At 35.6% G+C, this 12,701-nt stretch overlaps 1 protein-coding gene across 3 annotated transcripts in view; it reads left to right on the forward strand.

Moving 5' to 3' along the window:
* Positions 1–12,701, forward strand: part of bbx (bobby sox) — a 48,225-nt gene that overhangs the window by 25,146 nt on the left and 10,378 nt on the right. The gene's annotated exons all lie outside the window — the stretch shown is intronic.

Raw genomic sequence — 12,701 nt, forward strand, 5'->3', positions numbered from 1 at the left:
ACGGTCTCACCGTACATACCTTTTTGCGCGTAAGCAATTGAACGCTTGCGTAAACGGCTCACATGTTATTTATTAATTATTTACTTTTTATTACTATAATTCAGTGCACATTTTGCATACAACAAGCAAAGACGCTCCAACAATATTATACCTATTGTACATTTAATTACTTACGTAAATATACTACTTTACAACTTTTACGTCAGAGTGTTTGTGTACTCAACAACAACCTACAACTTGAACCAGCAACAACCACCACCTAGATTCACGCTAGAATAGTGTAGCAGTTTAACGAACCCCTACACAATGTATGACAAGTTTTATAATAAATCTGTCCACTTTCACATTTAAATATTACTACAGATCATATCAGCGATATCTTAAAAAAAAAAGTCTCGTGGCTAGTAATCGTAACTGGAGGTCCTGTATGACAAGATGTATGGATGTGAATTTGGCAAGGGAAGTTTGGTAGGATAGTAACAAGTCACAGGAGAGTTTTTAAGGTTCTACAGCTCCTCCATCCACTCATCAAAAGAAGGTTACCAGGTTTTTTTAGTGGCAGCACCACATAACCCGGCTATTCCACCCAGAAAAGTCGGATATCTGAAAGGATGTTCCCCCTTCGTAAACAAAAATAAGGGATATTAGGTGGCGTTCTTTTATGTTCACCTGTGATAAAAAAGCGTCATATTATGTATGTATGTACGTACGTACGTATTTTCCAGTTTCAAACTAACCCTATAGCCACTAAAAACGTAACTTCCATACTCACTAACAAAGTAACAACAATTTCCATCAGGTAAAATTTTGCCAACACATATCACGGGCAAACCAATTCCCTAATCATATTACGTTTCGCGGAACCCTGCAACATAGTAACCTTGTCAAATTGAACTGAGTTAGTCGTATGCCGTAGTACGCAGTTTGCGGGCTGCCTGAGGCCTTACTATAATGAACGTCAACGAATAAATAAATATTTTGGGACAACTCACACACGGTCATCTGATTCCAAACTAAGCAGCGAGTTTATCACTTATCTCAGTTCACAACTAGTGTACGTCAAATTGATGGTCACTATTCAGTTTATTGCTGTTCTGACGTAACGTGTTAATCACTATATTCTAAGTGACAAAACAAATTATAGCATAGTGGCTTTCAAATAGTTAACTGAGACACGTGATAAGCCTCCCAGAGCTTGTAATATGGTAATCAAATAACTGTTAAACTTACTTATATACTTCAAAATATATACTTATATAGATAATTAAAAACCAGGATCAGAAAAGTACTCGTGCTCATCACACGAATATTTGTCCCGAGAGGGATACGGACCCGCCACACGCGGCAATACGGTTATTCCTTTAAATTTCGTTTGCGTCTTATTACAATTCTATTCATTTTAAAATATCGGTCGAGATAGTACAGGAATATAAAGCATGCTTATTCGATTGCAGTTACTTTAAATATTTGACGAAATTTCACGAACCATACTAAGCCCTCAAGTTTGCCTGATCGATATTATCATTTCAATATCAGACATCCTGGAAATCTTGCTGCTTCCACGTCGCTCTATATTTTTATTACGAAGTTTAAATCGAATATTTTGTTGCGTTTTCTCTTTGAGCTCCAGTTTATTGGTTTAAGATAGTTATGATTGCAAATATTTTTAAAGGCTAAAGCGAATTGCAAAGTTTGCAGAAACTGGTATTAGCTTTATAATGCTTGTAGCACTTACGCTACTGAAAATGATCAGTAACTTATGTTATCTTTAGTAAAAATGTCATCTATTCTTATTGTAGGTATGGTTAATGGTCAACCTAATATCAAAGTTTTTCAAGCCACCCGAAGGCAACAACCAGGTCCGACTTCTACGTGCTCTCCTAAGCGCAGAGACGCCCAGTTCAAATATATCTATCTATGGAATGACCGCGCCAAGGGTTGCTTAACCCACAGATCGGATACCGACCGGTGAGTGCATCTAGCTATTGGCGCTTCGAGAAGCAAAGTTACCTTAATAGAAAACAACAAAATATTGTAACATTCTCGTTCTTATCTAACAATATAAAAATGAAGTCAACCACTAGTAAATTGACCACAAACCACACAAAACATAAATAATACACTGGCAACATTGACATTGCATTTATTGATTTTTCACACGTGGCCACACTAAACGATATTAGTATTACTAACAACGGGAACTGTCGGAGCGGAAGCCTAGCTATGAATAATTGAGTTAACAATTTGTACAAACATACAAAGCAATATCAACTTTATTACTACAGAATTAAAGTATAATTTCAAATGTAGTATCGATAGCTATTTATCAAGATACACGTGTTCGCTTGTCAATCAATTTTGAACCGTGTTATGTAATGTTAAGGTGCATTATTGCTGTTAATGTTTATGATGGTTTGTTGTACAGAGATTATTCTACTCGTAAAGACATAATTAGTGTTGTCAGAAGCTATAGAAACGGTATATAGTAGTTATGACGTGTAGTCATTAGAAACGCAATGACTATGAAATTATGTAACTTTCGATACGATTTTTGTCTATTTTTTCTCTGGCCTTTGCCTACCCCTATGGGTAGGTAGCGTAATTTTATGTACTTATGTATGTATGTATGATACGATATTAAAAAAATATAGTATTTTCTTATTGATGGATAGTTTCGCCTCCCTAGAAGAGAGATCGGTAATTCGGCAGGTTAAAAAATAGTTACTACTTAACTTATGTTCAAGTTGTTTGGCGACACCTTTACTTAGCGAAATATAGTGAAAATCCACTAATCATCTTACTCACTAAGTTAAGCAACCTTAGTGAGGACATTTTATAGATGGGTAGCCAGTAAGACCTTCAGTCCAGTTTTGTACATAACGCTACCCTGAGAAAGATTGGAGAGAACCCTTTACATAAAACACGACACAAATGCTGTCTTATTTTAATAATTTTAATTCTATCTTTAAAAGTAGAAAAACAATATATTATTATTTAATTTTAATTTTCCTTGTGTAAATATACCCGAAATTACATTAATTAATACTAATTACTATTAGTAATTAACCTCAAGTCTTATCAACACTCAAATTAATTTTGAAACTACTCAAAGCCTTGAAAATACCGTACAAAATGAATACCGGTTTTGAAATAAAATAATAATATAAAAAGGCTAAATTAATTATAAACATTACGCCTATTTTTGCTAAAACGGTAAAGCAGAAGTGCATGGAGACTTAATTTTTTCATCAGTTAGATCCCAAGTACCGAAATGGGTTCTCTCAACTTCTTTAGCGGTTGTTTAAATCCCTTCATGCTATCAAAACATATCAATCAGCCTAGCCTTTCTTCCACTATGATGGAGCCGGCTTCCAGTCTCTTGTCAGTAGACTGTGGAATATCTTTGAAAATGACAGCCGTTACCCACAAATTAACGTACCTTCTGAAATACGGAGAAACTTGATACTTATGTATTATATGGACATCCATCTACTGACCAACCTCGGCAAGCGTTGCTTAACCTGTGAGAATCAAAAAACATAAACATCTAATTTGCAGTCAAATGAAACTTTCCTTCCGTCAGCCAAGTTTAGACGTTATCAAACAGGAAACATCATGTTCCCACTTGATTACCGAACTAATATAGAATTGTAGTGTTATTTTTATACAATTTGTACGATAAGGACTTGCTGTTAATTCATTTTTTCCCTATTAATGTTGATAAAGTTTTTTACAAACATTTTTTGTGATGTATTATCCTCCTGACCCGTATTAGGCTACGGTCATTTACATTGCGATGAAGTGGTTTATAGTAAGGTGTATGCACAATATACAGGTACTCTCTATTTCATCACTCTTATCAATTAGTTAAACGGAAGACCGATGAAAAAGCAAAAGATTAAGCGTTAGCTTTATGTGCTTGCCGAAGACATACAAAATGGCCTCTCTCCTCTTCTTTGCTCCGAGATCTTTGGACCGACCACCTGAGAAAGGCAAACCAGAGACTTCAGTTATCCAGAGAACTTTTGCTCTCCTTCAGAACGATACAATACAAACAACACTATTCCCAAGAAAGTTGCTACAAATCTCTGAATTTTACATTTTTTTCTTTTTTTCTTTTTTAAAAAGACAACTCCCGCACTAAGAATTGCTCTTGTGTCGCGGGGACTTTTACAAACATACAAACAACGGACACAAAGCACAACCAGACCCGAAACAATTATTTGTGGATCGCACAAATAATTGTCCCGTGTGGGAATCGAACCCACGACCTCCCGTTGCCGTGGTATCGGCGTGGCGACCTAAACCTAACTTAGAAATAGATTTACATACAAAATGACATCCCATTACACCCGACGCTGTAGAAAGAGGAGTATGTATGAAATACACCCGCGTTTCGCTATTAACAATGTTAGTCCCTTGTAGGAGATAGCGAGCCTTTTGCCGTAGCGGGCACGTTACCAAACTCTCGACTACTACTGTGAATGAATAATACAATTTAAAAAAATAGATCAATGGTACTTTGTCCGACCCGGGAACTAAGTAAATTACACTCAACAGTCTTATATGCTACCGACCGCGCCACAGAACCATGTAATAAACCACTACTTATATTTTTGCGTGAAACAATCTACTGATCAAATCGTTGATTTGTCACTAGTTAGTACATTTAGTGTGACCTTCTCACTGCATCGCAAAGATGGTCGGCGGCCTTCACCTTGAGCTGGCGTTTTGACAAGACCGACCTTGGATTATGCCAACGTATGTTGTTATTTGAAATAAGTGCGTTTGCATTACTCAATGTTACATGCATAACTGCTTATTTGCCTTCGTTGCCATTTTAAAAATATAATTAGGTAGGTACTTATTTTATATAGTATTCGGGTATGCCAGGCGTTTATGCGTGTGGGTTTGTCTATGTCCTTATTTTTTTGTAATGAATAGTGTTAACATCGGCAGATAATTTAGTATGTTCCACATTTTTTTTTCATAGCGTAGTGGCTGTTATACCCGATAAATACGTATGAAATACACACGCGTCTTAAAATGACATTACTAGTGCCATCGGTGCCAATTGGTGACAGCGAGCCTATTGCCGTATACGGGGCACGATAACAACCTCGAGGCAACGATTGACAATAATGTAATATCATTTAGAAAACACCAATAAGTCTTTGCCCTAACTGGAGAGGTAGATAAAATACCGTTAAATGTACCTCAGAAACCAGGGGTTAGCATCACAAAATGCTGATAAAAAAATCAGGAACTAAGTTTCGACCTTCATATCAAAACATCTCATCTTTATTATTCTTTGCAAATAAAAACAATCAATAGGTACTTATTACGTAATAAAAATGCGATTATAAAAAACTATCACGAACGCATTGTAGCGATCTGATCTAGGCATTGATTTATGCTAGATATCATACTAGGTACGTAGCACAGCTAGTTGGTTTCAAATCACTATTTTATTTGTATACAAGATTCAATGGAATTTCAATCTTTAACAATTTAACTTTTTAAAGACTTTCCTTGAACTGTTGTCAATGTTCCGCCGTGAAAATGGTCGTAATATAGTTGGGGTAAATACGGCTTTCTAAGGGCAAGTTTTTATCGTCATATAGTATTATGCAGAGTTACTTAATTCTCAATTAGAGATTAATGAGTACAAATTCCGGAATTAACAAGTATTTTATGAATTTTGTGTAGTAATTCAGGGTTCTGTTGTGCGGAAGTTGTCTTTTTGAACATAAAACAGAAGTGTCAGAAATGTTAGGTTTTTTTACTGAAATAATGATCACTTTCAAGGAACTTTACAGTCACGTGTATCTTTCAGTCTCTAACACGTGTAGTCATAGCTTTGTGAAAACGACAGCGATATTTATGAAGGTCATAGTTCAAGGTCAAGCGGAGTGACCTAATAAAATTAATTAGTTTAATGTGCTTAGGTCTTGGGTGCTAATTAGGTCAGAATTTCTAATTTTGTTTGTATTATTGAATGGGGAATGAGATATAATATTTTTAAGTTATTTATGGTTCTCCCTTGTACGGTACCCTTACCCAGTAGTGTTACAGTTAGGGTTAAAAAAATAATCATTTATTTTCATTTAAAGTTCAGTGTTCGAATATGTAAGGATACTCTGCCTTCTGACTGAAAAAGGTTAGATTTTTTTATACAGGAAATAAAGAAAAATAAGAACTTTTTTATTTAGCATTTTAGAAGTTATTTACTTTTATTATATTTACATCTTATTCAAGAGTAGCTTTTTTAACCTCTAGTGTCATGTTTCTATCGATATTGCAGCTATTTAATCTAAATTAATTAATGACTGAATACAAAATTATTTAAATGCCATTCCTGCACATACCAATCTAATAAAAGTAACTCTAAATTAACAGTCTTCAAAAATCTACCATATCATTTTATCACGCATATACTCTAAAATGAAAGTTAGTTTGCATTCTTTTATATATTAAATGTCAATGATTAGTCTTTTATATGTTATTGACAGTATACCGACATACATATTCATGTGCCATATGTAACCAAGCTCGAAACCCACCGTTGTTACGGTAACGCGACGTAACGTTATTGCTAAAGAACGTTCACACTTGACGGTTGACAGTAACGGTTTTGACTGCCTCTGTGGCGCAGTGGTTAAGGTCGCCACGCCGCTACCATTGCGTCGGGAGGTCGTGGGTTCGATTCCCACAGGGAACAATTTATTTGTGCGATCTACAAATAGTTGTTTCGGGTCTGGTTGTACTTTTTGTTCGTTGTTTGTATGCGTGTGATGCGTCGACGCAACGCACTGCCTCCGATAGTCGAAAAGACGCAACTAACAAGAAGTGGAAAACTAGAAACGGAGAAAACAATATTTAAAGCTTCAAACAGGTGTTAAAAGCGCATACAGAATTATTACGTTATGCTAAAACTTCAACGGCGCGAAACAGTTTTTTTTTTTTTTCTTTTTTTTTTGATGAGGCTGATTTTTGCTGCCTTTTTGCTGATACCGGGTATTATATAACTAAATTTCGACAAAAATGTTAGATACATCTTTTCAATACAGCGTGGTGTTGTGGATTCGCACTAACGCAACTCGCAAGTGAGTAGCGACCAAGAGTGTGTGTAGTGTGTATAAAACGTAATATCAGTAACCAGTTACCAAGTAGTGGGGATCACAACCTTGCATTTAGAAACAATTTGATAGCTAACCTGTTTCATGAAATAGTAATTAGATTTCAAATTGTCTTTACGTGTTTGTGGTTTGAGTTCGTTTGGAATTTTTTAGGCATTTTTGCGATTATGATTTACAATTGAATTTGGCAGCTTTGACCTTAAGGGCGTAAATTGGCTGTGTATATTACTTCCCATTAGTATTATAAATGCGAAATTATGTTTGGATGTATTAACTTCACGCGATAAAAGTACTGAATTGATTTTGAATAAATTGGCATCTTAGAACCTGTATTAAGACAAAGACTATTTTTCGCCTAATTGCTGTATAATCTAAGGGAGAAAACAATGTATGTACAGCATAATGGCTTTCAAATAGTTGTCAACTGAGATACGTGATAGCCCCCCAGGCCAAGATTGGCACTAAACAGAAATGACTGGCGAGAAAGAGAGGAGGCTTATCCCCTGCAGAGAAAAGCAGTCTATGGGGATGATGATGATTATGAGTTGTTTCGAGTCTGGTTGTACTTTGTGTTTGTATGTTTGTAGAAGTCCCAGCCACACCAGAGCAGCAGGGAGTAGTATTTTTTCAATTTAATAAAAAAAATACATACTCTAATATCAGTAACTCAAGTTGGATTTAATTCACATAAAGAAAATTAGTTCCTAATTCAACTTGTAACTGTACAATCAGTCAGTTAATACAATTACGTACCAATAACTAAATCGTGCCGATAATCACAAACGTGTAAACACTTTAAGTACTGAAATTAGTTCAACTATTCTACTGTAATTTCATGCTATTTACGAACAGGAAAACTCGGGTTAAAAACATAGTTTAAACGATTATCGAGTAGTTTTATAAATAAGTAGTAATTGCATGTGGTTCTGCCTGTATACTAAGTTTGCTTTTCGGCTACCAGATTACTGGTAGCCGGTAGCCGTAAAGTAACTTTTTAGGCATCGCATCTTTGTTAGGACGGTGTGTTAGGAGGTCAAGACTCTTTATTTTGCGGGTTTTTGTTTTTGAGCAACGGTCTCAAACCACCATTGTAAATGGGGTGCTTTTAACCTATATACCTATATAGGAGGCTCTAATGTAAAACTGTAAAAGCTGTACAAGTTTCTGCAATAAACCTTTTTTTTTACTAGTATTGTCACGTGTGTGAAGATGTTTAATACTCGATTATAAAAGTTTTCTTCAACCTCAAAAATGCCACAATCCATATACTTAACTACATAAAATGTTCTTCGAAAGCTCGGCGCGTGCGCAGCCATGTCCCGGTGCGCGTGAGTTTTCACTTTCGCGGGCCGTTGCCCCTTCGGCCAGCGTCGGCCAACCTCGGCCCACTCCGCCTCATTGGGTCAAGGCCGAAACACGGGGCTTCGTGTTCTGACCTTCGGAATGGGGACAAGACAAGTTTTATTGCAAATAATGAGTTATTTTTACATTATTGTCGGTATTTTTTAATATTTTTGGTTGCTTATGTGACTGGATCCCAAGATACAGGGTATCGTAGTGTGGGGTCCAGGGCTTTGTTAAAATTATTGTGTAAATTGTAGAATGCTTTAAATTGATACAAAACATGATTACTTACATCCGTTTTTAATTGAAGCCATACATAAAATAAAAATCACCTATTGATGTCCCACTGCCGGGCAAGGGTCTCCTCCCGGAATGAGGGAGGGGTTAGGCATTGAGTACAGCATGCTAGCTTATTAAAAAAAAAATACTTAAGCCATTTTGACTTTGAAGCAACAATTCGTTTTTTTCAAGAAGTGATTTTGTATTCACAACAAAGATGTGCAATTTTTTATGTTTTTTACCATTTTTGCACTATTTAAAAGCAAAAAATAACAGGTATTACACGTGCCGTGAATTGTTATCGCTTTAAAACTTACATAACAACGTAAGCCGTTACAACAATGGCTGGATGTAAAGCCGCGAGGAGCCTTCTTTTGATGTCAATCATCCCTATTCTATGAGTACTCTTTTGTTCGGGGTTTACCTAGAAATATCTTAAATAAGTGCTTTATTCCTCTACTGTGTTGTGTGGGAATAGGATTTTTAGTTAAAGGGAGAAGGGGGGTGACAGATATATGTTTTGAGGCGTTTTAATAAAGGCGGTTGTATGTAAGGAGCCATTAATTGAGTTACCCTCTTATTCAAAAATATATGAAGTTATGAAAGGCTTTTTAAGTGTTTTGTTTCTTTCACTCCTCAGCGAAATGAAAAAGAAAAAGCATATTTTTGTAGTGTTTTAACTAAATAGGTTTTTAGTGTGTTTATGAATAAGAGGGTAGACTTTAAAGCGAGCGGGTCCAGAAATATATCTAATCATCATATTGGGAGTTCTTAGTCTTACCAGGAGAAGCAAAGCATATTTTATCTATATTTTTAATGTTTCTTTGGAAGACTTTCGATACTAAACGATTAAAATTACACGCGAGAACCAACCAGGTATTGGTATCACATATATTTTATATTATTATGTGCAATATTTCTCTTAATAATACAGAAATGAAGAGGCAATACAACACAAGACAGTAACAAAAAATATTACAGATAAATCGTTTCGATTAATTAATGTTAAACCGATTAAAACAATAAAATATAAGAACAGTTGAATACAATATCCTGTCTAGTTCGTTACACTACGGAAAAGAATAACGTGAAGGAATAATTAACACACATTCCTTGATCACTAGGGCTGCCGGCTTACTGTTATAATTTCGACTTTGTTACTTTTGTGTATAGAAAATTCCTCAAAAAGACCCTCATTATGTCGCGTTATGAAAAATACAGCCTAAGCGGCCCTTTGTTTGTCTTTCCATTTTATGATTGTTGACAACAACAGACTGGGACCTACTTTATGTAATAGGGGCGACCATATAACCATATTTATATTGGCCACGTTACCAACTCCAGGCTAATATGCTCAAATATTATTATATAAATTACTCTCAGAATTATTGTAAGAATAAGTACTTACCGAACCTGGGAATCGAACCCAAGACTCTTGATCAGCAGGCGGATACGCACCACAGTGGCAGTCACTGATACACCTTCGTTTGCCAGCCCTAGACCTAGTTATCGTTTTCAAGTCGCGTTCGTTGAATCGTTAATGTATTAACCCAATTTCTGTACCTTCGATACTTCTCTTACATACCTGTCGATAAACGGCTTACCAATGAAACTGACGTGGACGGACACGAATATTCATGGTCATCGTTTATGCAATTCACACAGTTTTATGTTATTGAAGTCATCATCAGCCTAACCTTTCTTCCAACTATGTTGGAGTCGGCTTCCAGTCTCACCGGATTCAGTTGAATACCAGTATTTTACATGGAGCAAATGCCTATTCGATCTCCACAATGCATTTACTTGGGTTATAACACGATACCCCTCGGTAAGACTGATTGTCAGACATTCCAGCTTCTGACTACTGACGACTGTGAAAGATCTTTGGAAATTGCAACCGGAGCCCACAATTTAACGTGTCGCCCGAAACACGAAGGAAAAGCCGTAGCACGATTTTCTACTGCTATCGACTAGAAAAACCGGCAGCTTACGGCAATTTTTGTATGAAAACTTGCCGAGTCCGGGTGCCGTACCTTAGATTATAACAGGCGTGATGCTTTAAAAACATATTTAATTTCTTTATAAGTGACAAATTAGCGAGCAGAAAACAAAAATGTACAATGACTTAACGAATTTAAGATGAATTCACGTTTTATCGCACGCTTAACCAACGCTATGTTATGGCTTTTATCAGTAAATAGATAACACAAAAACTATATTTATTTATAATATACAGTACTATGTTGCGATAAAAGTATATTATTGTTTATACATATCTTGTAAAGTTCACATCAAATGATAGCTACTAATAAAAATGCAAATGACTGTATTTTTCGCTTTTACGGCTAAACCGCTTGACCGATTTCGATAATATGGAGTGGAGATAGCTAAAGGATAGCTAAAGCTTCAACTTTTTCGTGAAATCAATTAAATAAGTAATGAGTTAGTACGGCACGTCGGAATTAACTTCGAATAAAACTAAGAGATACTTGTAGAACTTATTAGCGACCTGCCATGGCTTCCCAAAATTTAAGAAGATACTTTTTCAAACAGAACCATAACAAATTACACTCTTAAACCTTTTTCGGAAATACGTTAATTTAAACAAAACCAATGAATCAAATGATAAAAACGTAGTAGATTTGAGGGTAACACGAACAGACAGATAGAGATTAATAAAAGAAAGGAAAGTAGTGGAGTGAAGAAAATATTAATTTACTGCAATGATAACATGATACTTTTTAATTTAAAACTTGGCAAGAAACACTTATTAAACAACTCGTTTTACATCTCCTCTTAAACACATACCCTCTTATTCATAAACACACTATAAACCTATTTTAGATAAAAAGTTGCTAAAATATGTTTTATCTTTTTCATTTCGCTATGGAGTGTAAGAAACAAAACATATATTTTTGTGAATAAGAGGGTTAGAATGTAATCCATAACAACGCATCGGTTCATACTATAGATGTATTTAGATAGACATTATTCTACGTACTCTGCTTTTATCGCGTTTTAAAATAGTTTGCAACGTTTTTATACATACATCCCACGTACATATTAATTTGATATTTACAGGCCGAGTTGTTATGAAATATTCAATACTAGGTAGGTACTGCCCGAGTTCGTTCGCGTGAATATATTTCCTGGGGTAAAACCTGTCTTATGTTTTAATCCAGGTAATAAGCTAACAGTGAATCAAAAAACCCTTCCAGTTTTTGTTTTTTTTTTAAAGACAACTCCCGTACTATGAATTGCTCTTGTGTCGCGGGGACTTTTACAAACATACCAACAACGGACAGAAAGTAGGTACGGCTAGACCCGAAACAATTATTTCTGGATCGCACAAATAATTGTCCCGTGTGGGAATCGAACCCACGACCTCCTGACGCATTGCGTAGCGTCTTGATGACCTAAACCACTGCGCCACGGAGGCAGTTTTGCAAGAAACATCTATATACATTTTCATATATAAAATTAGTTGGATTATAACGTATTGTATATTACTGTTCTTTTAAAGCCACCTGTGTGAGACAGAATCTTGATATAGCGAAGGACGGGTGCCACACAAAAGATCTTCAGCGCCACTTGACTATCATGTCCACAATGTAGGTATAGCTAGACTTATATAGTATGTTCTTACTTGTATTTCGTATAAAAACTAGCTGATGCTTAACGTGAAAAATCTGAAATCATCGTTTTGACAGATTCATAATTATTTAACTTTGCAAGTAACATCCTGATAAGTATCGCGTTAAGAGACTGGGTATTTTTTGAGCTGGCAACATTATTGCCCAAAAATGAATGAATAAATACATTGCAGTTCGGGTTTATCATTAATTAAGCACTTTGGCTCATGGCAAGCCTTAGAGACTGAATTCTCAAATTACAATAGGTATAGCGAAAAAGACTAGGACTATTTTTATTGGCGACATT

The sequence above is a fragment of the Anticarsia gemmatalis genome, chromosome 12, assembly GCF_050436995.1.
Source record: "Anticarsia gemmatalis isolate Benzon Research Colony breed Stoneville strain chromosome 12, ilAntGemm2 primary, whole genome shotgun sequence".
Taxonomy (NCBI): Eukaryota; Metazoa; Arthropoda; class Insecta; order Lepidoptera; family Erebidae; genus Anticarsia; species Anticarsia gemmatalis.